The 24899-nt window shown below is 41.2% G+C and overlaps 1 long non-coding RNA gene across 2 annotated transcripts; it reads left to right on the top strand.

The window, feature by feature from the left end:
* The first annotated feature begins 944 nt into the window (after window positions 1–944).
* On the top strand, window positions 945–24894 carry LOC123329720. Of its 2 annotated transcripts, none has more exons than XR_006545257.2 (3): window positions 945–1765; window positions 17451–17581; window positions 24730–24894. It is a non-coding gene; the product is annotated as an uncharacterized LOC123329720 (long non-coding RNA). The 2 variants fall into 2 exon arrangements; XR_006545256.2 differs by having other exon boundaries at window positions 24727–24894.
* The last annotated feature ends 5 nt before the right edge of the window (window positions 24895–24899 follow it).

Here is a 24899-nt window from a genome sequence, read left to right as displayed (position 1 = left end):
CCATCACCTCCCCATCTTTGTTGGTAGTGATGCTTCCTAAGGCCCACTTGACTTCTCATTCCAGGATGTCTGGCTCTAGGTGGTTAACACCATCGTGGTTATCCAGGTCATTAAGATTTTTTTTGGTACAGTTCTTCTGTGTATTTTTGCCACCTCTTTCTAATATCTTTTGCTTCCTGTTAGGTCCATATAATTTCTGTCCTTTATTAAGACCATCTTTGCATGGAGTATTTCCTGCTACTGCAGCTGCTAAGTTTCTTCAGTTGTGTCTGACTCTGTGCGACCCCATAGACGGCAGCCCACCAGGCTCCCCCGTCCCTGGGATTCTCCAGGCAAGAACACTGGAGTGGGTTGCCATTTCCTTCTCCAATGCATGAAAGTGAAAAAATAAAGTGAAGTCGCTCAGTCGTGTCAACTCCTAGCGACCCCAAGTACTACAGCCCACCAGGCCCCTCCGTCCATGGGATTTTCCAGGCAAGAGTACTGGAGTGGGTTGCCATTGCCTTCTCTTGTCTCTAATTTTCTAGAAGAGATCTCTAGTCTTTCTCATTCTATTGTTTTCCTCTATTTCTTTACATTGAGTCTTTTTATCTCTCTCTGCTATTTTTTGGAACTCTGCATTCAGATGGGTATATATTTCCTTTTCTCCACACACACATGTATCAGAATCACTTTCCTGTATACCTGGAACTAAAACAACATTATAAATCAATTATACTTCAATAAAAAAATACTTTAAAGAAAATAAGTCATGATGAATCAAATGCCCCCTGACCTTATAAGTCAAGGATAACAGCCCTGTTTCTGATTTGATTCTCAAATTGAACCCATGGGTAACGAGTCACATCTATTTCACCTGCTGTCACTGCTAAAGGTGATTTTAAGACTTAGGCTTCTTCCAAGTTGTATTGAGCCTAAGCATTGAGATGTTTGCTGGAGTTGTTCTCCAGGAACTTGAAATCAGCGGTGTCTATTTTAGGATGAGTCTATGAAATGGGATAGGACCACCAACCCCTCAACTGGACCTGCGCATGTCTGCTTCTAATTTTGTGACGGTCCAGAGGCCTGTAGCCTAGTTATGCCTGTGCAGAACAGTGATTCCCCGGCACCTGTTCCCCATCACCTTTCCCCACATTGCCCACGCCTCCCTGCTGTGCACCCTGAGAATGCTGGGCCTCTTCATTCCTGATCCCATAAATACCCAGAGCCCGTGGACTTCAGGAGACCAGCTTGAGGTTTGTGCCTGCTTTTTACTCTTTTTCACAGGCACTTCATCTCTGGAGCTCCTGCAGAAAAAGGCAGTTTCTTTTTTTTTTTTTTTTTTAATTTTTGGTCCTCCATTTTAAGTATTTTGGAGTTTTTGAACTTAAGGATAGAGAATTGTTTTTCGAAGCCACAGAAGTTACAGTGGGTGGCAGTTCCCACCTCGACAACTGTGGTGGTTCCTGGGAGTGGTTGGCTTCTGCTGTGTCTGGATCCCTAACTTCAGACTCATAGCAAAACCTTTTGAATGAAGCTTTTAAAGGAAGAGATTGTGACCCCCTCTAGACTGAAATCTTGGAGGATAAACATCCAGAAGACTGGTTTTGTCCTTGCTGGACTGGGCCTTATGAGATATAGATGGGAAATGGAAGCCATGCTGCACAAAAACCGGGAACAAGGTTGCCCAAACTTGCATGGTTCCAGATCCTGATGCTGACTGCTCCTTGGGGCAGGTGAACCAAAACAGATCTCAAGTTGCTTCTCAGAAACTGCAAGAAATAAGGTGAGTGGGCTTGCTGCAGTGGTGGCTTTTGGTAAAGTGAAACTCTTTAGAAGGCAATTGAAGTAATTTCCTAAGTTATAAGAGTGAGCTTTTCTTTTGTTAGGCCTTTGTTTCTGTCACTCCAGGCTTGCAGGGACAACTTGGTAACTAGATTTTTCCTACTTTGGCAAAAAGAGGTGTATCTCTAGCAATGGACCTACCGTCCAAAATCACTTCCTGTACTTGATCATGCACAAGTACATGAAGTGTATGTACTTGGTTGTGCTGGCCAGTTTTTCAACCATCCCTAACTTCACTGCCTTAAGATGTAACCTATCAATTAGGCTGATCACCTGTCCTCTTTCTCTCAGCTGGAACTTTGTTCTCTCTGATATTGAATCTTCATATTTAAAACAAACAAAACAACCCTGGCATCTATCCCTGTTAAGGTTCTACTTGGTTAGGATATTGAAGAAACCATAATTTTCCCAGCCTATGTCTCTTCCATATTTAATACCTAAGTGTTTCAGCCAAATGGATAATGATTGAAATATGAAAACACATAAAAAACTGAGACACCAAAAATCCCTTCTTGACTGTGTCCTTGATAAAACTGCTAAAACTAAAAATTAACCATGTCTGGTATTCTTTGGGCCCCAAGGGTATATCTTTGGGGTTTGTAACCAATCTTCGGTCTATGAGCACCTTGACAGCTGGCTCATAGGTAGTATTTATTTATTGAGATCAAAGTATGAATTTGAAACCAGAAACAAGAAAACACTCTCAAACAACTGCTGCTGCTGCTAAGTCGCTTCAGTCGTGTCCAACTCTGTGAGACCCCATAGACGGCAGCCTACTAGGCTCCTCCGTCCATGGGATTTTCCAGGCAAGAGTACTGGTGTGGGGTGCCATTGCCTTCTCCACACAACTGCTAGCTAGTTTCATTTTTTCAAGCCCTTGTTGGGTCTATACCCCTTATCAGCAGAAAGTAGCCTGGGCCATCCACACCCCCTCTCCCTCCAGACTGAGGAATAATCAAAAGATGGGTGGGGTTGGAACCCTGAAGCTACGGGTTAAACCCATTCCACCTGCCATCACTAATCAAGGTTGTGAAGACTTGCATGTTCTCCAAGCAGCATGGAGCCTAAACAATAAGACATTTTCTTGAGTTGTGCTTTAGGAACTTGGAGCTTCAGCTGCATCTAGTTTGGGATGAGCCAATGAAAATATAGGATCACTGACCCCTCAACTGGGAGAAGGCAGCTGTGGGTAAACACAGAGCCAGGGCACAGACTAGGGCACCATTCGAGACTGCTCATTATGGAGATGATGACTTTCCTAGCGAAGCTTTGCCTGGACCACACAAACACTTTAGGAATAAAAGCCACTAATCTTCCAGTCAATCAGGCATCCCAGCAGCACAGGAGATTAAGCATCCCATTTACAAGCCTGGATATTTGTAAACATTAGTGTCCCTGGATATCTAATCAAGAATTGAATAACAAATTGGTTTAGACTTGCTGTTGTCACTCTTGCATGGACAAGAAATGGAAGTTACCCTGGGAATTGGGTGAGGGGGAAAGGAGTGAGTGAATGCCCTTCTTGCATATAATAAGTGGGCTATTATTTCTAGAGAAACTGATTTGTAAAATATTATGACTAAAATTTTGTGATGGTGCAGGGTTAGAATAAAAATCCAAGTCCCTATCGCTGTGCCATCAATAAAAACAGTGAGGAAGAAGTAGCAAATTAATAAATAGCACTTTTATTTACACCTTGAACAAATGTGTATATTTCAACATATTATTGGTATATTATACCAGGACATGAATAGCATTAAAAATGAAATATCTAGATTTCACAGGTGTTGTGAATTCTGCGAGCCTTACCTTGCACTGCAGAGGGCTAGTGAACTTGTTTTTCATTTATTCAACGGCATTTGCTGCATTCTTAAAATGGATCATACCTCGGACTAAGTGCTGTCTTGTAGGTTTAAGTGACTGAGACATAATACGTGACTTAGGGTACTAATATTTAGTCTTTAAAATTGAAGGTAATTCAGAAACTTGTTAACTATTCTTCTTGTACACATAATTACAACAGTAACAGAATCATTATGAAGGATTAATTGCCTTTCTAATAGTACCCTTGATTTTGATATTTCAAAGGAGTCAAATTATTTCCAGGAAATACATCCTTTCAAAATCCCTGAGGATCCCAAAGGGTCTTACACTGGTAACCTGTCTGTGCTCCGAATGCCAGCAGCAGTTTATGCATTCAAAGAGTTCCATGATATATTGGAGAGCACAGTTGTCCTGTGTATATATTCAGAGCAATTGCTACCCCTAATAGCTAACATTTATTGAATGCGTACAGTGGATCAGGCCCTATTATATACACTTTCTTGAAATGTATGCATTTTGGTCTCACAAAACCCTATGAAGTAGTTACAGCTATTATATTTTACAGCACAGGAAGGTGAAGTAACTTGGCTAAATTGTGTATCTTTTATAAGAGGCTGAATCAATTCAAACACGGACATTGTGGGAGCTGCATCTGACTTCCTAACCAGTGCATTCTGCAGAAAATTGATGCTGCTGCCTCTTTTCTATTGAATTGTTAGTTGATAGTCTGGACCACTGATTGTGGTCCACCATCCACTTGGTTTCTGTTCTTGTTTGGCTCGCCCAACTCGGGGTTGCTCAAGGCTTCAGGTAACACTGCTGCGACATCCTCTTTACCAGAGGAAAACCCTTTTTTCCCTCTTGGATCCAGCATTTACAGTGGTGTCTCATAGCAGAAAGACTTGGTTCCCAGGGATTCAGTAATTTCACTGATGTATTGCATGATAGGGCAAAGGGAGTTGGGGAGGGGTAGCAGGGAGCATTGCCCAAGAGAAGTTGACAAGCATGGTCCAGATTTGAACCAGAAGCCCAGTCCTTCACCCTAACATTCAAGCCTTGTTGCTGAACGTGGTTAATTAATTCAAGCAGACTTCTTAATTACTCATAATGATTTTGGCTCAGGAGCTCACATCTTGGTCTACTCCCCGGTTGTAGATGTATTTTAAGGTCTTTTTTTGGCCTGCCAGGGAGCTATGGGATGACTTTTAAATCAGAGATTTAGCTAGCTCTAGAAGTATTTGTAGCTGTGAAAAGAAGTGAAAAGCAAAGGAGAAAAGGAAAGATATAAGCACCTGAATACAGAGTTCTAAAGAATAGCAAGGAGAGATAAGAAAGCCTTCCTCAGCCATCAATGCAAAGAAATAGAGGAAAACAACAGAATGGGAAAGACTAGAGATCTCTTCAAGAAAATTAGAGATTCCAAGGGAATATTTCATGCAAAGATAGGCTCAATAAAGGACAGAAATGGTATGAACCTAACAGAAGCAGAAGATATTAAGAAGAGGTGGCAAGAATACACAGAACTGTACCAAAAAGAGTTTCATAAAGCAGATAATCACAATGGTGTGATCACTCACCTAAAGCCAGACATCCTGGAATGTGAAGTCAAGTGGGCCTTAGAAAGCATCACTACGAACAAAGCTAGTGGAGGTGATGGAATTCCAGTTGAGCTATTTCAAATCCTGAAAGATGATGCTGTGAAAGTGCTGCACTCATTATGCCAGCAAATTTGGAAAACTCAGTAGCGGCCACAGGACTGGAAAAGATCAGTTTTCATTCCAATCCCAAAGAAAGGCAATGCCAAAGAATGCTCAAACTACCGCACAGTTGCACTCATCACAGATGCTAGTAAAGTAATGTTCAAAATTCTCCAAGCCAGGCTTCAGCAACACGTGAACCGTGAACTTGCAGATGTTCAAGCTGGATTTAGAAAAGGCAGAGGAACCAGAGATCAAATTGCCAACATCCGCTGGATCATGGAAAAAGCAAGAGAGTTCCAGAAAAACATCTATTTCTGCTTTATTGATTATGCCAAAGCCTTTGACTGTGTGGATCACAATAAACTGTGGAAAATTTGGAAAGAGATGGGAATAGTGGACCACCTGACCTGCCTCTTGAGAAACCTGTATGCAGGTCAGGAAGCAACAGTTAGAACTGGACATGGAACAACAGACTGGTTCCAAATAGGAAAAGGAGTATGTCATGGCTGTATATGGTTATATATATATAACCTCAGCTATGCAGATGACACCAGCCTTATGGCAGAAAGTGAAGAGGAACTAAAAAGCCTCTTGATGAAAGTAAAAGAGGAGAGTGAAAAAGTTGCTTAAAGCTCAACATTCAGAAAACTAAGATCATGGCATCTCATCCCATCACTTCATGGGAAATAGATGGGGAAACAGTGGAAACAGTGTCAGACTTTCTTTTTTTGGGCTCCAAAATCACTGCAGATGGTGATTGCAGCCATGAAATTAAAAGATGCTTACTCCTTGGAAGGAAAGTTATGACCGACATAGATAGCATATTCAAAAGCAGAGATGTTACTTTGACAACAAAGGTCCATCTAGTCAAGGCTATGGTTTTTCTAGTGGTCATGTATGGATGTGAAAGTTAGACTGTGAAGAAAGCTGAGCGCCAAAGAATTGATGCTTTTGAACTGTGGTGTTGGATAAGACTCTTGAGAGTCCCTTGGACTGCAAGGAGATCCAACCAGACCATCCTAAAGGAGATCAGTCCTGGTTGTTCATTGGAAGGACTGATGCTAAAGCTGAAACTCCAGTACTTTGGCCACCTCATGCAAAGAGTTGACTCATTGGAAAAATCTCTGATGCTGGGAGGGATTCGGGGCAGGAGGAGAGGGGGAAAACAGAGGATGAGATGGTTGGATGGCATCACCAACTTGATGGACATGAGTTTCAGTGAACTCTGGGAGTTGGTGGTGGACAGGGAGACCTGGCGTGCTGTGATTCATGGGGTCTCAAAGAATCGGACATGACTGAGCGACTGAACTGAACTGAGAAGTATTTGTAGGTATCTTGTGATACAGAAGACCTTTGGGGGAGCATTGTACAATTTCATATAATTGACTGTTCAAGGCAGGCCATAAAATAAATTATATATCGTTGCTAAGGAAACCAATGACCAAATATTAAAAAGCACACTTGTGAAATGGCAATGTATGTGTCTTTTCATGAAGACATTGAATGTTAACATCTAGGAACAAGTCTGAGTATCCTAATTCAAAATCATTATGAACATAAATTATGTTTCAAAATATACAGCAACTGTGGAAGAATGTGAAAACATCTGACTTTCATGGTGACAGTCACAGGAGCCACTAATTCAACTGTGGCCAGTTGTGTCCATTGGTATTTGATAAAAAATGCTCAGTCTCGTTACTGAAAAGAATAAGAAATGAGAAAAGTTTTCCATTGAAGTTTTCCATACTCTGAATTTTATCATGTCCCTCTTTAGGTGACAGTCTGTACCAGAGTCTCACCTGTCATCTCCTTGCTGGAGAATAGAAATAGCCCTTCTGCGGCTTGGCAGGATAGAATAGATCATGGTTAGAGAGAGGTAGACTTTGGAAGAAGATTCTTTTGAGTCCTATTACAAAGGACAATCGAGAGAATTTTAAGTTTTAGTTCAAGCTTCAGTTCTGCCACTAGCCATCTGTGTTACTTTGGGCAATGAAGTTTGCTTCCCTGGGTCTTCGATCTCATGGAAAAAATAAGGAATTTGGATCAGATGATCTCTCAGGAACTATTCTGATCTCATATTCTATTATTCTGGGAATCTTTTTTCCATTTAGTTCCTCGTAACCCATATTTATTCTGTTTATGATAATAAGCAAAAACAGGAAAATGTCATATTCTTTGCCAAATTATTTCCTCAGGATAGCCTTCACTTCAGAATTTCCTTTTCCTTCTGGAATAAGAACATTTCACCTGAAATATGTGTTCCTTTCATTGAATAAAAATATTTATCAGCTAAAGGAGACTTTGCACAAATAAGAGAAAAGCAAACTTAGATGTAAACTAAGTTATTTCCTTGGCTAGCTGATTTTTTTTCAACTCTTTCATTGATTACATTTTTATTTGAATTTAAAGAGATTGTTTTCTTATAGCCTGACTTTCCCTTTGAAAAATTCTACAGTGCAACCATAACTAATAATTCTTCAAAAAGAATAAAATGGAAATGTACTAAACAAAATTGGCTTGCTGCTTTCCTTCTTTTTATGAAAAGGCTGAGGAAATATTTCTGGGTGATACTGAAGCAACAGATGGTCCAAGTTGAAGTATTTCAAGCTATAGAAATATTGGAGGATTTTAACCAGATTTCCAGGTGGTGCTAGTGTTAAAGAATCCACCTGTCCATGCAGGAGACAGAGGAAATGTGAGTTTGATCCCTGGGTCGGGAAAATTCCCTGGAGGAGGAAATGGCAACCCACTCCAGTATTCTTGCCTGGAAAATCCCATGGACAAAGGAGCCTGCCTGGTTACAGTCCATGGGGTCACAAAGAGTCAAACATGACTGAGCACACACGCACAACCATCTTAAACTCAGATGTCAGTCAGTCAGTTGGGTTCTTGGGCTGTCTCTTGTCTAAGTGTGGCTCTTTATGAACATGAAAAATAAGTTAGAATGATGAGCTCAACTTTTTCATTTATACTCAATGCTTAACACAGAATGAGAGAAACCAGACACCCCATGAGATTTTTTGCACCTTCATTGTGTAAGCCTCAAGGAATTTTGTTTTTATTGGGTCCCTACTGAATATACCATTTTAGTCCTACCATTTATAATGCAAAGAGAATCTTGATCCAAAATAAGTCCCCATTAGGAAAAGTTGCCTTTAGTCTCATTACACTTTCTCTAGAGGCAGGTGATTGTTTCAAAAAGCATGCAGAGTCCATAGGAAACACTTTTCAGATTCATTCATGCAAACTTGCAGTCTTTGCTCCTTGAAGCAGCTGTCATCTTCATAGCCCTCAGTTCAGTTCAGTTCAGTTCAGTTCAGTTGCTCAGTCGTGTCTGACTCTTTGCGACCCCATGAATCGCAGCACGCCAGGCCTCGCTGTCCATCACCAACTCCCGGAGTTCACTCAGACTCACGTCCATCGAGTCAGTGATGCCATCCAGCCATCTCATCCTCTGTCGTCCCCTTCTCCTTCTGCCCCTAATCCCTCCCAGCATCACAGGCTTTTCCAATGAGTCAGCCCTTCGCATGAGGTGGGCAAAGTACTGGAGTTTCAGCTTCAGCATTATTCCTTCCAAAGAAATCCCAGGGCCGATCTCCTTCAGAATGGACTGGTTGGATCTCCTTGCAGTCCAAGGGACTCTCAAGAGTCTTCTCCAACACCACAGCTCAAAAGCATCAATTCTTTGGCGCTCAGCTTTCTTCACAGTCCAACTCTCACATCCATACATGACCACTGGAAAAACCATAGCCTTGACTAGATGGACCTTTGTTGTCAAAGTAACATCTCTGCTTTTGAATATGCTATCTAGGTTGGTCATAACTTTTCTTCCAAGGAGTAAGTGTCTTTTAATTTCATGGCTGCAGTCACCATCTGCAGTGATTTTGGAGCCCAAAAAATAAAGTCTGACACTGTTTCCACTGTTTCCCCATCTATTTCCCACGAAGTGATGGGATGAGATGCCATGATCTTAGTTTTCTGAATGTTGAGCTTTAAGCCAACTTTTTCACTCTCCACTTTCACTTTCATCAAGAGGCTTTTTAGTTCCTCTTCACTTTCTGCCATAAGGCTGGTGTCATCTGCATATCTGAGGTTATTGATATTTCTCCCGGCAATCTTGATTCCAGCTTGTGCTTCTTCCAGCCCAGCATTTCTCATGATGTACTCTGCATAGAAGTTAAATAAGCAGGGTGACAATATACAGCCTTGATGTACTCCTTTTCCTATTTGGAACCAGTCTGTTGTTCCATGTCCAGTTCTAACTGTTGCTTCCTGACCTGCATACAGATTTCTCAAGAGGCAGGTCAGGTGGTCTGGTAATCCCTTCTCTTTCCAAATTTTCCACAGTTTATTGTGATCCACACAGTCAAAGGCTTTGGCATAGTTAATAAAGCAGAAATGTTTTTCTGGAACTCTCTTGCTTTTTCCATGATCCAGCAGATGTTGGCAATTTGATCTCTGGTTCCTCTGCCTTTTCTAAAACCAGCTTGAATATCTGGAAGTTCACGGTTCATGTATTGCAGAAGCCTGGCTTGGAGAATTTTGAGCATTACTTTCCTAGCGTGTGAGATGAGTGCAATTGTGCGGTAGTTTGAGCATTCTTTGGCATTGCCTTTCTTTGAAATTGGAACGAAAACTGACCTTTTCCAGCCCTTTGGCCACTGCTGAGTTTTCCAAATTTGCTAGCATATTGAGTGCAGCACTTTCACAGCATCATCTTTCAGGATTTGAAATAACTCAACTGGAATTCCATCATCTCCACTAGCTTTGTTCATAGCCCTCACCTTCTACATTCTTTTGGGTCCTATAACAAGTCAACTGAAAGGTAAATCCAGCTCACTAAGTACTTGTATATACTAGGAACACGATCTTTGAAAAGATAACTTCAAGGTTCTGATCCAGGACTTCTGGTTTCTGGTCTTGCAGGCATGTAAAGACCTTGGGGAGTTATCCCTCTGTTCTAACAAGTAAGAAGCTGAATGAACTGAAAATTTAACTCTTCTTAGATCTTTCAGAGATGTGAAGTCACATGACAAGTCACTGCTCCCTAAAATTAGACAAAGAAGTAACACAGAGAATTATAACTTACCAGATAAGAAACCCAACAGCAGAAACTTCTTGAGGGACTAGAGTGGGGTAGGCAAACCTAAACTGTAGTTGACAAATGGCTGGAGGCTCAGTATGGAAAAGTTTGAGAGTTAAACTTCTCAAGGGAGATGGTCAGAGGAGAGGCTCCACACTTTTGTGGGTTTTATGGCTAGGAATTCTACTGGTATTTCATAGTGAATATTGAAGGGAAAGTCCCTGATGAGTCTGGTAGGGTGAGAGGGAAAGGAACTGTTTTGAAATATGCCAGAGAATTCTGCTTTTCTTAACAAAGTTTTCCCTCAAGAGAAACAATTTTACAAGAAACCTAACCTATTAGGATTCTATCAGAGCCTAACTGACCTGTGGGAAGAAATTTCCCTTCCTTCTTTGTCACCCTGTTGCACCTAATTAGGGGAGGTGACTTCACATTCCCAGGGTTCAAAGACAAGCCTAATTGTAGGACTATAGAATGTTTTTCCTTCTCCCCACCCCCCACACCCTGACCCAATGAATTGCTGCTGCCATATCACTAAAGCTTTATTTACTGGAGGGTTTTTTTTTGTTTGTTTGTTTTTAGCCCATCTGTCATGTCCTGCTTTGAACAATAAATTATAAGACATACTACAAAGGTGAAAAATGCAGCTTGAAGAGAAAGAGCAAGCATCAGAACCAGATTCAGATATGGCAGGGATTTTGGAATTATCAGACTGGAAATTTAAAACAGTGATGGCCTTGTGACTTGTTTTGGCTAACAAAGTGGTATAAAGCATGGTATCATTTCTAAGCATAACCCTGAAGAATCCTTGCATATAACTAAGTATTATCTAGAGACATTGCTCCAGCTGAGTTACAGAGGTAAAAGAGCCTAATCAAAAATCAGCAACGCTGCCTGCTTGACCCAAAACTGACCTTAGATGCATGAGGAATCCCAAGAAGAAGGGAGAAATTGTTCAGTCAAATCAAGCCAGAGTGTCAATCTGAAAAATGTGAGCTAATGAAATTATAGTTGTTTTAAGCGAGTAAGTTATGGTCTGGTTTGTTACATAGCATTACCTTGGCAGTGACTATCTGGTATTTTACCAGTCTATCCTTGTAGAACACAAATTTACATTTGTGATCTCACAAATGTAAATTTCTTCTTTTAATTAGAGTTAACGTTAAGATTTATCTCATACAGTTATTGTGAGATTTTGTGACTGGATATGTGTAAATGGCACAAAGAAGGAGCTTTATATGAGCTAGTTGTTACTATTTTCTTTCCCAATGTTAATGATCATCCTCAACAAGGCTTCCATGATGGGCCTCCTTTTGGTCCTCCTGATTGATGTTTTGGGTTTTAGCTTCCTTTTGTGGAACAAATATATCCCAAACTTTTCCTTACCAGAACATGGTGCAGAAAACAGTCAAGAACTCTGCTTTGTTATTTTCCAGCTTTGTGAACTTGGGTAACTTTCTCTAGGCCTGTTTCTTCACTTGTAAAGCAAGGCTAGTAATCATAGCTTCTTATTTCACTTGTTTTTAAGATTATTAAATGATGCTTCTAAAATGCTTGAAGCTGGGCTGACCTATAGTAAGTACTCAGAGTACTTGGACATTATCATTACCATCATTATTATCGAGATTTTAACATCTCCTAGAGATTAGTTGAATCCCAGACTTGCACCATGCGACATTCTGCTAGAGTTTCTGCATTAAGCAGAAAAGCATTCAGCGTAGTCCACAGGTCAGTGGCCATTCACTAGAGTTCAGCCATCTGGCAGGAAGTTGGCAGATGCTCTGAGTCTTTCCACGTTGTCACAGGGAGCAACTGGTCCAGAAATAACACACTATAAAGATTCTGAAGGGAGCCAGGAAATGAGAAAAGGGAATGACCCACAGCTCTAAGCAAATGACATTGGCGAATGTAGATATGGATTTGGGTTTAGGATCTGAATAAAGAACTGAAAGCCAAAAAATACAGTTATGAAAGGAACTAGACTGGTTGCAGGGAGCTGGACCAAGTGTTCAGCTAAGCCAAAGGGTATGAACCTTTAAGATGGGCTGAAACATTGTCTGAAAAATCCTCTGATATATCTTTAAAAAGCCACACATTATACTTGGTAGTAAAATATGTAAGAAAGGGATTTTGTATGGTGTTAAGAGTAACCGGCTTTCGAATTTGATAGAGTTCGGGTTGATTTCTATCATTCTCATTTAATGGCTGTGTGACCTTTGGCAAGTTTCCCCTTCTCTCCGAGTTTCACTTTCTTCATTTATGAAATTAATATGATTCCTTTCTCATAGAGCTAATGACATTAAATCACATAACTATGTGAAAAGCTTAATAGTGTCTGGCCCCTAATAGGCATCTAATAAATGGTATGTGTTAATGTTCTTATTAATTAGGCATTATTTGGCAAAATCCTTATCTTGCCAGAATCTCTTCCTTGGGTTAACATTTTCTGTTGTCTCATATTCCCTGGTTTGGCCTTTCAATTCTGTGCACCCCACTGATATCTATGCCCTTCTGATACCCAATTAATGACTTTGACATCACACAAGTCATTGATTACTTCCTGGGCTTATTTTGACATTGGGTATCTACATGATTTTTTGTTTTAATTTCACTATGTCCTATCTCTATCTCTGTGAGTGGACTAGAGATCAAAGAAATCAGATGAGCTCGAAGAGATCTTCTAAGGTTGGGAGACACTGTTAGGAAGGCCAGGAGCAGAGTCTATGAGGTCAGGGAGGCATAAAGGGGGTACTAACTGTTGATGTCTGATGAGTGCTTATCTAAAAGGTGAGAGAAACATTTCCTATAAGTGTTTTGTCTAAGTTAAGCCAGAAATGGGCTCTTAAATTAGGGACAAAATTTAGGGTTATGTTTGGAGACTTCTCAGATCACTTTCTGTTACATTTTTCAAGTTGAGGATGAATACTTGCAAAAAAAAGAAAAATACTGGCATACCTTGAAGATACTGCTTCTAGATCAGGGACTGCAGTTAAGCAAATATCGTAATAAAATGAGTCACATGAATCTCTAGATTTCTCAGTGCATATAAAAGCTCTGTTTATACTATACATAAAAGCTATTAAGTGTACCGTCCTATTATATCTAAGAAAAGCAATGTACGTACCTTAATTTAAAAATACTTCTTTGCTGAATTGTCCTAGCCATCATCTGAGCCTTCAGTGAGTTGCAGTTTCTTTGCTGGTGGAGGGTCTTGCCTCACTGTCAATGCTACTGAATGAGGGTGGTGATTGCTAAAGGTTGAGGTGAAAAAATGACGTTTTCTGCAATGAAGTTTGATTGCCTCTTCCTTTCCCAAGAGTTCTCTGTAGCAGGCAATGCTGTTTGACAGTATTTTACCCACAATAGAACTTTAATAATTGTGGTCAGTCCTCTCACACTCTGCTGATTTTATCAACTAAGTTTATGTAGTATTCTAAAGATGTTGCCAGTTCAACAGTATTCTCCAGGAGTAGATTTCATCTCAAGAAACCACTTTCTTTGTTCATCTGTAAGAAGCAACTCATTATCCCCTCAAGTTTTATCATGAGATTATAGCAGTTCAGTCACATCCTCAGTCTCTACTTCTAATTCTAGCTTTCTTTCTACTTCTACCACATCTGTAGTTACTTCCTCCACTGAAATCTTGAGTACTTTAAAGTTATTCGTGAGGGTTGGACTTTATTATATTCTTCCAAACTCCTGTTAATCTTGATATTTGGACCTCTTCCCGGAATCACAAATGTTTTAAATGAAATCTAGAATAGTGAATCCTTTCCAGGAGGTTTTCAATTGACTTTGTCCAGATCTACCAGAGGAACCCCTATCTATGGTAGCCATAGCCTTATGAAATATATTTCTTACATAGTAAGGCTTGAAGGTCTAAATGACTCATTGATCCATGGACTTAGGAATGGATATCATTTGTATGTTCACTGGAGCAGCATGTTCCATTTTTCTCAAGAACTTTTTCTTTACATTCATAGCTTGGCTAATGGTTTGGTAAAAGAGGCCTAGCTTTCAGACTATCTTAGCTTTTAATATTCCTTCCTCATTACACTTAATCATTTCTAGTTTTTGATTTAAAGAGAATCTTCCTTTCACTTGAATACTTAGTGGCCATTGTGGGGTTATAAATTGGCTTAATTTCAATATTGTGTCTCACAGAACAGGCAGGCCTGAGGAAAGGGAGAGAGGAAATGGAACAGGCAGTCAGTGGAGCATTCAGAACACCCACATCATCTCGCCATTAAACCTACCGCTTTATGTGGACTTGGTTCATGGTGCCCCAGAACAATCACAGTAGTAACGCCAAAGATCACAGATCCCCATGACAAATACAATAATAATGAAAAAGCTTAAAATAGTCCAAGAATTACCAAAATATTAGACAGAAACACAAAGTGAGCAAATGCTGTTGGAAAAATGGCACTGATCAAATGTTCAGTGCAGAGCTGCAACAAACAAGTTAGTTAAAAAAAAAAAAGCAAAACGAAACCTCAATATCTGTGAAGCACAATAAAGCAAAGTACAATAAAACAAGGTATAGTGATAAGGGCAAATTAGAATAAGGGGTTTCTGGGGTGATAATACAAAGAAAAAAAATATATATTCTATACAACTGATTTGATTTCCCTCCATCTTTTTCTTCCATTCTGCAGCATTTGCCTCTTGAAAACTGTATTATCAGAGTTTGGGTGAATTGAACCATTTTCAGGTTCAATCCCATTAGCTCCTTTTTGTTCTCTTAGTTGTAGGTGCCTGGCAGTCTCTTAGGAATTGCTCATAGATCATGGAAGAGTCATTTTTACAACTAAGAAAGCAAAGTACCATTGAAATTCACTGTGGGTCCTCAGTGTCACCTTTCTATACAAAGATAAGATTACTACAACCAGGTGCAGCCATCCTCATTCTCAGAGCAACAACCAACTTCACTCAGTATCAAAGATGATCACTTTAATGTTAGCGAACTGTAATGTACCAACTCAGAAATAACGATGATGCTCATACACATAAAAATAGATGGACTAGGTGTAAGGTATCACTTTCTTGCCATTTTGAGTATGACTTTCCTTCTCTGATTGTCCATGAGTAGTGTCTCTGCAAAGTGGTCTGGAGATTTATATGTTTTATACTGTGTTTCTCTCTGGTGTATTTCTCTTATAGTCTTTCTGGGAAATTTGAAAATTATGAAACTTCATTCCTTATGCTGTTCATAGACAGATACAGTGATAACTAATGATGTGCCACTGCTTCATATTGGAATGCATCATTCCTTTGGTTCTGAGGGCTGTTTCTTATCGAATATGCAAATTCAAAGATAGATTTTCATAACCAAGTGATACCAAATGCCTAGCTGAGAGTGTGTGTGCATGCTAAGTTGCTTCAGTCATGTCTGACTCTTTTGTGATCCCATGGACTGTAGCCTGCCAGTCTCCTCTGTCCATGGGATTCTCCAGGCAAGAATACTGGAGTGAGTAGCCATGCCCTCCTCCAGAGAATCTTCACAGTCCAGGGATTGAACCCACATCTCTCATGTCTCCTGCATTGGCAGACAGGTTCTTTACCACTAGTGCCACCGGAGAAGCCCATAACTGAGAGAATTCCTGTAAAAAGAAAAGAAGGTGGTCACCAGGCCGTGGCCACTCAGGCATGCCTTCGATGTCTTTCTCCTCCATCTCAGCTGTGGTGGATGACATAGGATGAATACATTCATATGTCTGTTGGATCAGTGACATAGCCTCTTTGGGTTTCAGTTTCTTTAGCTATAAAATGGGGATACAAGCAATGTTCTTTCAGAGGGTAGTTTTAAAGAAAAACTGAGATAATCCACGTCAAATAAAGAATAGACAGGATCATATTCATCTAATAAATGATAGCTGCTATTACATTGAGATTCCCTGGTAGCTCAGCTGGTAAAGAATTTGCCTGCAATGCAGGAGATCCTAGGTTGGGAAGATCTGCTGGAGAAGGGATAGGCTACCCACTCCAGCATTCTTGGGCTTCCCTTGTGGCTCAGCTGGTAAAGAATCCTCCTGTGATGTGGGTCACCCGGGTTTGATCCCTGGGTTGGGAAGATCCCCTGGAGAAGGGAACGGCTACCCACTCTGGTATCCTGGGCTGGAAAATTCCATGGGACATTAATGTACCTTATGGTTGATACATAATTGTAAGGTGATTGGCTTTGGTCAGGGAGGCAATGCATAGCCTTAGAGCAGGTTGGAATTGTACAGTTTTGCTGGAGATTGAGTTGTTACTTACCAGTGGGACTAGTAAGGGAAACTACAACCCCAAAAAATCATTTTAGAAGGAAATGCTTGATAGTCAGCATTCAGTTCAGATATTTCTAGGTAATTAAGATGAAACATTCCATTATAAATGTATTGTAAAACTCTGCTTGTGGAAACTGCAGTTTTTATCTTCTTGTAAGCACAATTTTAATTCTCAAAGCTTAACTTGATACTAATGATCAAGTTGGTGATGGTTTCACATTAACATTATCTGGTGAATGCCTTTTCCCCAAGGTAATTTTAAATATTTTGGTTCAAAAGGAAATTGGGACATAAATTACACTATTCACAACATTGCCCTGTGTTGGTTCATAGCATCCACTCATGTAACAGTAATCACATTATTGTTCAACTATTATTTTTTTTTCCTAAAAAGCAGACTAGATCTTCAGGGAAAAATAAAATCCAGTCTCTGCCCTCAAGGAATTTACAGTCATGTGGATGGACAGAGGTACAAGTAAAGATTGCTGTGTAATAGGAGTTAGACTACAATCAAGTTCTTGTACAGATATAAATAGAAAGAAGGAAAAAGCCTTTGACCTAGACACAGGTATGAGTTATGCCATGGGAGCATAAAATGATATATTTTGACCCAGAAAAAATTTTGGAAATATCAAATCCAATTAGAGCAGGCATCAGTTTAAGCTATGACTAAAACCTCAGAAACTTAATAGGAAAATTCTATGAGAAGAGAGGCATCTTTACTGTGCCTTTTGCTTTTCACAATTTCAGAGTAATAAAGGGCTTCTACTTTCAAGAGGAGAAAGACCAACTCTAAAGCTACTGCCAGGGCCTGAGTGAGCTGGCAGGACTCAAGAGTGGTCAGAATTCATGGATGACATCTTGGTAGAGACAGAACACCGGTAAGTCTAAAAGGCAACTGAACTCCTTTAATATAAGGCTCCCCATGAATAGTGCATAAAATGACTGCCCCTCCCTTTCTGTGAATTGTTGTTGGTTTATTACTGTTTTGTCCATTGATTTATGGTCTTTGTTTCACATCTGTGGTCCATCTCCTCGACTTCAGATTTATGTCTCCTTTCCATGGTAGCTCTTGATGGTTCTTTGTGGAATCATTATCACATGAATAATTGAGGGCTTTCCCATGACCATCTCAAATCCTAACACAAGCCATCCAGAGTAGATTTTATCACTAGTTTCTAAGAAAAATAGCAAGTGACTTGCCAAAAGTCTCACAGCAAGTAAGTAGCAGAACAGATATTTGAACTTAGGTATCTCTGACTCTATGATTTATGATTTTTTCCCTCCCTCCTCACTGTAGTTCTTCTACCTAAATGACTCTGGGTGCTACAGCCCCAGACAACTGTGTCTGATACTAATTAATTGCACTCTCCTGATGACTCAGTATATTCCACAGTCTGTCTGTACCAGGACTTCAGACAGGAATGCTGCATGTGCTACAGTGAGAACTGCAGAGGCTGGTACACAGGAAGGTCGTAAATAAATGTAAAGACAACTTAGAGTCAGAATTCTTATTTTTGGCCTAATTTGTGAGATAATGACCATGTCAACCTATTCTTTGGAAATTAAACAATATAGTTTTCATAAATCTCATTGGGCAGAGGCTCAACTTCCTCTGCGGGTGGGGAAGGGATCTCCAAGTCAAGTGCTGAGCAAGGCCAGTTCTGTTTCATTTGCCAAATATGAGCGAGGCAGCCTCTGGAAGGACATTTCCTGCCCCAGCCTCCGTTCCTGCAGCCAAGGTCTTTGTCTCCATTGATCATTGCCTACGTGTAAAGAACAGGTCATGTGATTAGCACCACACTCTAGAGAAGGCAATGGCAACCCACTCCAGTACTCTTGCCTGGAAAATCCCATGGACGGAGGAGCCTGGTGGGCTGCAGTTCATGGGGTCCCTAGGAATTGGACACGACTGAGCGGCTTCACTTTCACTTTCATGCATTGGAGAAGGAAATGGCAACCCACCTCAGTGTTCTTGCCTGGAGAATCCCAGGGATGGGGGAGCCTGGTGGGCTGCCGTTGATGGGGTCGCATAGAGTCGGACACGACTGAAGTGACTTAGCAGTAGCAGTAGCAGGTAGAGGCTATAATACAAGATTGTTGGGCCTGAGTCAGCTTAGTTTATGTCTAGGCTGAACATGTAAACTGTCTCCCTTTGTCAGGTATGGTGATTTCATCCTGTGCCTAGCTCCGAATGGTATGTGCTATGTATTAAGCAAACAAATTAATAAATCCAAGCAGTAATTGAATTTCTGCATTAATGATAAGCATTCCTTGTAAAGAAAAAGAACATTCAGCAGGGACAAAGTAGTCCAGGTTAAGCTAGCATTCTAGCATGATTTGTGATGCCAGAGGGAAACTTGGTGGCAAGGGCATCTGGAGAATGGAAAATTCTCCTAGCACCTGTATTCCACAGAGGAGCAAAGACTGAAGGGAACAGATGTTTTCTGAGTGAGATTTTTGTCCTGCCTTTTTCATGTAATTTTTCACTTGCCTGGAATCCTTTGCCTGGGAGACAATTGAGTGCAGTGATTATGAAGACGAGTTCTGTAGATTTGCGGCTCTGGGTTTACATAGTGTACCATTTTCTAGCATAAAGCCTTAGGCAGACTTGTTCCTTGTCATTTAGATTGTGGTAATAACCTCATTTGGGTTGTCATAAAGACTAAATTGGTTTGTTTTTGTTGTTTACTTCTGGTCAACACACAACAGTGGGAACTCATATGTGGGTTCCTTTTAGGGCATATGTAGCTGACTCAGCTACCAGGACTCTGATTCTGGTTTCTCCAGATCCTCCAAGGTTCCTTCATATATTACACACAGAAAGTACAATAAAAGAGCTTTCCAATCTAGCCTGTCCCATAGATGTTTGTAAATGAGGGTTGATGTTCTTGGTTGCCTCCATAGCAACTCATGTCATGGTGTACTCTGACTCTTTGCGACCCCAAGGACTGTAGCCTGCCAGGCTCCTCTGTCCAAGGAATTCTCCAGGCAAGAATACTGGAGTGGCTAGCCATTCCCTTATCCAGGGACTCTTCCCAAACCAGGGATTGAACCAAGCTCTCCTGCACTGCAGGCAGATCCTGTCTGAGCCACCAGGGAAGCCCCAAGAAGGTGTACAGAGTGTCCTTAACTAATAACAACTGTTTTCTGAAAACTCCTTACAGTTACCCTCTTTTAGGCTGTTCCAAAACTTCTCTCTCCTCTTTGATCAGTAGGTCATTTCTGAATTTCTCATTTATTTATGAAGGATGCTGGCTAATAATATTCTCTGAGTTATCTACTATATATAATGAATACCCACCAATACTAAGATCCTTGGGCTGGGGCTGCCTTCATGCATCTCACACCTTCTTGGACTTGGACTCTTTCAACCCCTTTGAGGATATGTCTGCCCCAGCTCATTTCTCTAGCCTTGGAGATGGATAGATCTCAGAAAAGTTAAAGTTGTGTGTGTATACATGTGTCTTTATGTGCATAGCTTATCAGATTCTCAAGTTGTCATTTGCCCTCCAGAGCATTAAGACCATTCAGAGCAGCTGGTGTTTAGTGTCCTGCAGCAATCATGGAGGCATGAATCTTTTTTTTTTAAACATTAATTTCTTAGTTTCTAAGTTAATTCATTAATTATTTTGACCTTACTCCATAGCATGTGAGACCTTAGTTCCCCGATCCTGGATTGAACCTACACACCTTTGCCTTAGAAGTATGGAGTCTTAACCCCTGGACCACCAAGGAAGTTCCCAGGGGGTACAGATCGTGGAAGAGCTAGCTCTTGATTCTCTTCTAATGTGGGTCTGTGGAAGAACCTCTTTATAAACCTCAGTTTTCCTGCCTTTTTCTTATCAACCCTCTCTCCCTACCTGTTCAGGGCAAGTGTCACTGACTGAAGTCTCTGGACTGAATTCTTTCCTGGGGTTGCTGCAATGCCTGCTAGTCCCTTTATTCTCCTCTTGTTTTATGCCAAACAGCTCAGTCCAGTCACTCAGTCATGTCCAACTCTTTGTGACCCCATGGACTGCAGCATGCCAGGCTTCCCCATGTATCACCAGCTCCCGGAGCTTGCTCAAACTCATGTCTGTTGAGTTGGTGATGCCATCTAACCATCTCATCCTCTGCCATCCCCTTCTCCTCCTGCCTTCAATATTTCCCAGCATCAGGGTCTTTTCAAATGAGTCAGTTCTTCTCATCAGGTGGCCAAAGTATTGGAGCTTCAGCTTCAGCATCAGTCCTTCCAATGAAGATTCAGGACTGATTTCATTTAGGATTGACTGGCTTGATTTCCTTGCAGTCAAAGGACTCTCAAGAGTCTTCTCCAATACCACAGTTAAAAAGCATCAATTCTTCAGCCCTCAGCTTTTGTTATGGTCCAACTCTCACATCTGTACATGACTACTGGAAAAACCATAGCTTTGACTATATGGCCCTTTTTGGGCAAAGTAATGTCTCTGCTTTTTAATATGCTATTAGGTGGTCATAGGTTTTCTCCAAGGAGCAAGGATCTTTTAATTTCATGGCTCCAGTCACAATCTGTGGTGATTTTGGAGCCCAAGAAAATAAAGTCTGTCACTGTTTCCATTGTTTTCCCATCTATTTGCTATGAAGCAATGGGACTGGATGCCATGATCTTAAGTTTTTTGAATGTTGAGTTTTAAGCCAGTTTTTTCACTCTCTTCTTTCACCTTCATCAAGAGGCTCTTTAGTCCCTCTTCACTTTCTCCCATAAGGATGGTTTTATCTGCATATCAGAGGTTATTGATATTTCTCCTGGTAATCTTGATTCCAGCTTGTGCTTCATCCAGCCTGGCATTTTGCATGATGTACACTGCATATAAGTTAAATAAGCAGGGTGACAATATACAGCCTTGACATACTCCTTTCCCAATTTGGAACCAGTTTGTTGTTCCATGTCCAGTTCTAACTGTTGCTTCTTGACCTGTATATACTAGATTTCTCAAGAGGCAGATAAGGTGGTCTGGTATTCCCATGTCTTTAAAATTTTTCCACAGTTTGTTGTGATCCACACAGTCAAAGGCTTTGGTGTAGTCAAAGAAGCAGAAGTAAATGCTTTTCTGGAACTCTCTTGCTTTTTCTATGATCCAATGGATGTTGGCAATTTGATCTCTGATTCCTCTGCCTTTTCTAAATCCAGCTTGAACATCTGGAAGTTCTTGGTTCATATACTGTTGAAGCCTGGCTTGGAGAATTTTGAGCATTACTTTCTCAAAACAGTTTAAAAAATCACTCCCTTTATATTTCTCAAGTGGTAAAACCCATGTCACTCTCTTCTGTCGTGTCCCCAGCATCTTGTGCAGAGCTTACCATGCAGTGTTGGGCTTCCCTGGTGGCTCAGATGTTAAAGAACCTACCTGAAGAGCAGGAGACTTGAGTTTGGTCCCTGAGTCAGGAAGGTCCCCTGAAGAAGAGAATGACTTCCCACTCCAATATTCTTGCCTGGAGAATCCCATGGACAAAGGAGCCTGGCAGGCTACAGTCCATGGGGTCGGTGATCTCAGTCCATATTATGTGATAACAAACGTTGATTGAGTGCCTCAAATTATCCCCCCTCAGTCTATGCCTCCTGGATCAATTGCTTCATGTCTTTTCTCCCCTTATTTTCGTAGACTCTATGTCGAGATGAGGGTCTGTTTTACTTTCCTTTACGCTCTGATTGTTGATGGTATAACTTTTTAATCTCAAAGATGTTGTAGTGGATGAAGTGAAATCATGTATATCAAACTTAGCTTGGTGCCTAGCACATAGTGGTGATAAGTAACTGATGGCTAATATTGACAGTAGTATTCCCTAGTTTGTGTGTCTCAGTGAAACTTAGTGTTTGTGACTCCTTTGTGTTTAGTGGGTGTAGTAGTCCTGTCGTCACTCCGTTAATGTGGAGAGAAGTTTCCACACCATATTCAGCATCAAGTGGGCAGGTGACAGCTCCTGGCTCAGGCCACGGAATGCACAGGCGTGCACACTGCCATGAAGCGAGCATGTCATTGTCAGACGATGCGACCCTCAGGCTGTCTGCTGCCCAGTCTTAGCAGTGGGAAGGAGGCAACAGCTGCTTCTGACGCTTCTGGTAATTATGATGGAGGATGATTCCATTCCACATAGGATCCAGGACCCGAAGGAAACAATCTGGACTAAGTCAGCATGTGCCTAATGAAATCGTTTAGCTTGGGCTGCGGCCCTACCTACGGCAAGCTGTGATCTACTGTGTTCTAACAGAGTGGTCCTGGGAGATCATGCTGTTTGGGAAGGGTAAATGATCAGTAAAATTCACTCCTTGCAGCCGGCCTTCCAAATTTATACCATGACCCAAGTGACTTGTAGGTAAGACTGGGAAGTAACTTGCTTTCTGTGGCCAGAGGAGTTTCTATCTTTAAATGGAAGAACGTCACTTCTCCAAAGTGCCCTCCCCAAATCAGCAGGCACTTTCACTAAGGCTACTGAGTGTACCTCTTTAATGATTTCCCATTGCTCTGTATTGCTTCTGGCAGCCACACACAATGAATCAGGTATATTCTCACATGGGTTTCAATTAGATGTTCTATTTATAAATAGGCTGTGGTATGGTTGTCAGTGACTGGAATCTCACACTGTGTGAAGCAGCTGGATTCTGAGTTTCAGGTCTGTTTATCTCCTGCTACAGGACATCTGGCCCCATCTTTTCAAGCAGCAAATGGGTTGATATATTGATCTTGGGGCACCAAACGATGGTTCAGATGATCATAAGGTCACTTTTATTTAACCTCTCCCTATTCTTCAATAGTGAAGAATGCTGGAAGCCTATAAGAAGGCAGGATGGAGGTATTTTGGATTTTGTGAACTCAGACATGTCAGAATGAGAGGTGACTGATGTCACCATGACTTTGTAAGTCTAGCCATGTTGTTGTTCAGTTGCTAAGTTGATTCTGAATCTCTGTGACCCCAAGAACAGCAGGACACCAGGCTTCCCTGTCCTTCCCTATCTCCGCTTGCTCAAACTCACATCCATCAAGTCAGTGATGCCATCCAACCATCTCATCCTCTGTCACACCCTTATCCTCCTGCCCTCAATCTTTCCCAGGAGCAGGGTCTTTTATGGCTGCTGCTGCTGCTGCTGCTAAGTCGCTTCAGTCATGTCTGACTCTGTGCGACCCCACAGACGGCAGCCCGCCAGGCTCCGCTATCCCTGGGATTCTCCAGGCAAGAACACCGGAGTGGGTTGCCATTTCCTTCTCCAATGCATGAAAGTGAAAAGTGAAAGTGAAGTCGCTCAGTCGTGTCCGACTCCCATTGACCCCATGGACTGCAGCACACCAGGCCTCCCTGTCCATCAACAACTCCCGGAGTTTACTCAAACTCATGTCCATTTGAGTCGGTGATGCCATCCAACCATCTCATCCTCTGTTGTCCCCTTCTCCTCCTGCCCTCAATCTTTCCAAGCCTCAGAGTCTTTTCAAATGAGTCAGTTCTTTGCATCAGGTGGCCAAAGTATTGGAGTTTCAGCTTCTACATCAGTCCTTCCAATGAATATTCAGGATTGATTTCCTTTAGGATGGACTGGTTGGATCTCCTTGCAGTGACTACAGCCATGAAATTAAAAGACACTTGCTCCTTGTAAGGAAAACTATGACAAAGCTAGAGCATCTTATATGTTGTCTAGCCTAGCCCCCTCCATACAAACTTCTACTCGGAGTGGATATCTATTCTGGAGTGGACAGGATGGGGGTGGGGATGACTGAATTTCCTATTGATTTACAATTGATAGTTAAAAACAAGCAATTAAAAAAGCAAGCAAACAAATGGACTAATTTCTCTTTCAAAGTAAATTGTCTGCTTGTTGGACTGAATTTGATTAAATCATCTAGTTGTTCTGGCATCATGTAGACAGCACACCATAATCTTGTGTGTCAAGCTAATGAACATTGAAATAAATCGATGAAACAGCTGTTTCCAATGAAGTGAACAGCAAAGTGTTATGTAAATGGCAATTCCTACACAACACCAGGTGATTTTTTTTTTTTTTCCTTGTCCTCAGCAGAGACTGAGAAGTGAGGCTACAGAAAGTCATCTGTAGCTGAGATTTAATGAGTCTCTCTGGAAAGACCAGTGGAGCCACGAACCAGGTTTGTTAACCACTACCAGCTGAAAGGGGACTTCCCAGGTGGCTCGGTGGTAAAGAATCCTCCTGCCAATGCAAGAGACGTGGGT

Source organism: Bubalus bubalis, chromosome 16 (genome assembly GCF_019923935.1).
Source record: "Bubalus bubalis isolate 160015118507 breed Murrah chromosome 16, NDDB_SH_1, whole genome shotgun sequence".
Taxonomy (NCBI): domain Eukaryota; kingdom Metazoa; phylum Chordata; class Mammalia; order Artiodactyla; family Bovidae; genus Bubalus; species Bubalus bubalis.
This window is presented reverse-complemented; position numbering and strand designations above follow the sequence as displayed.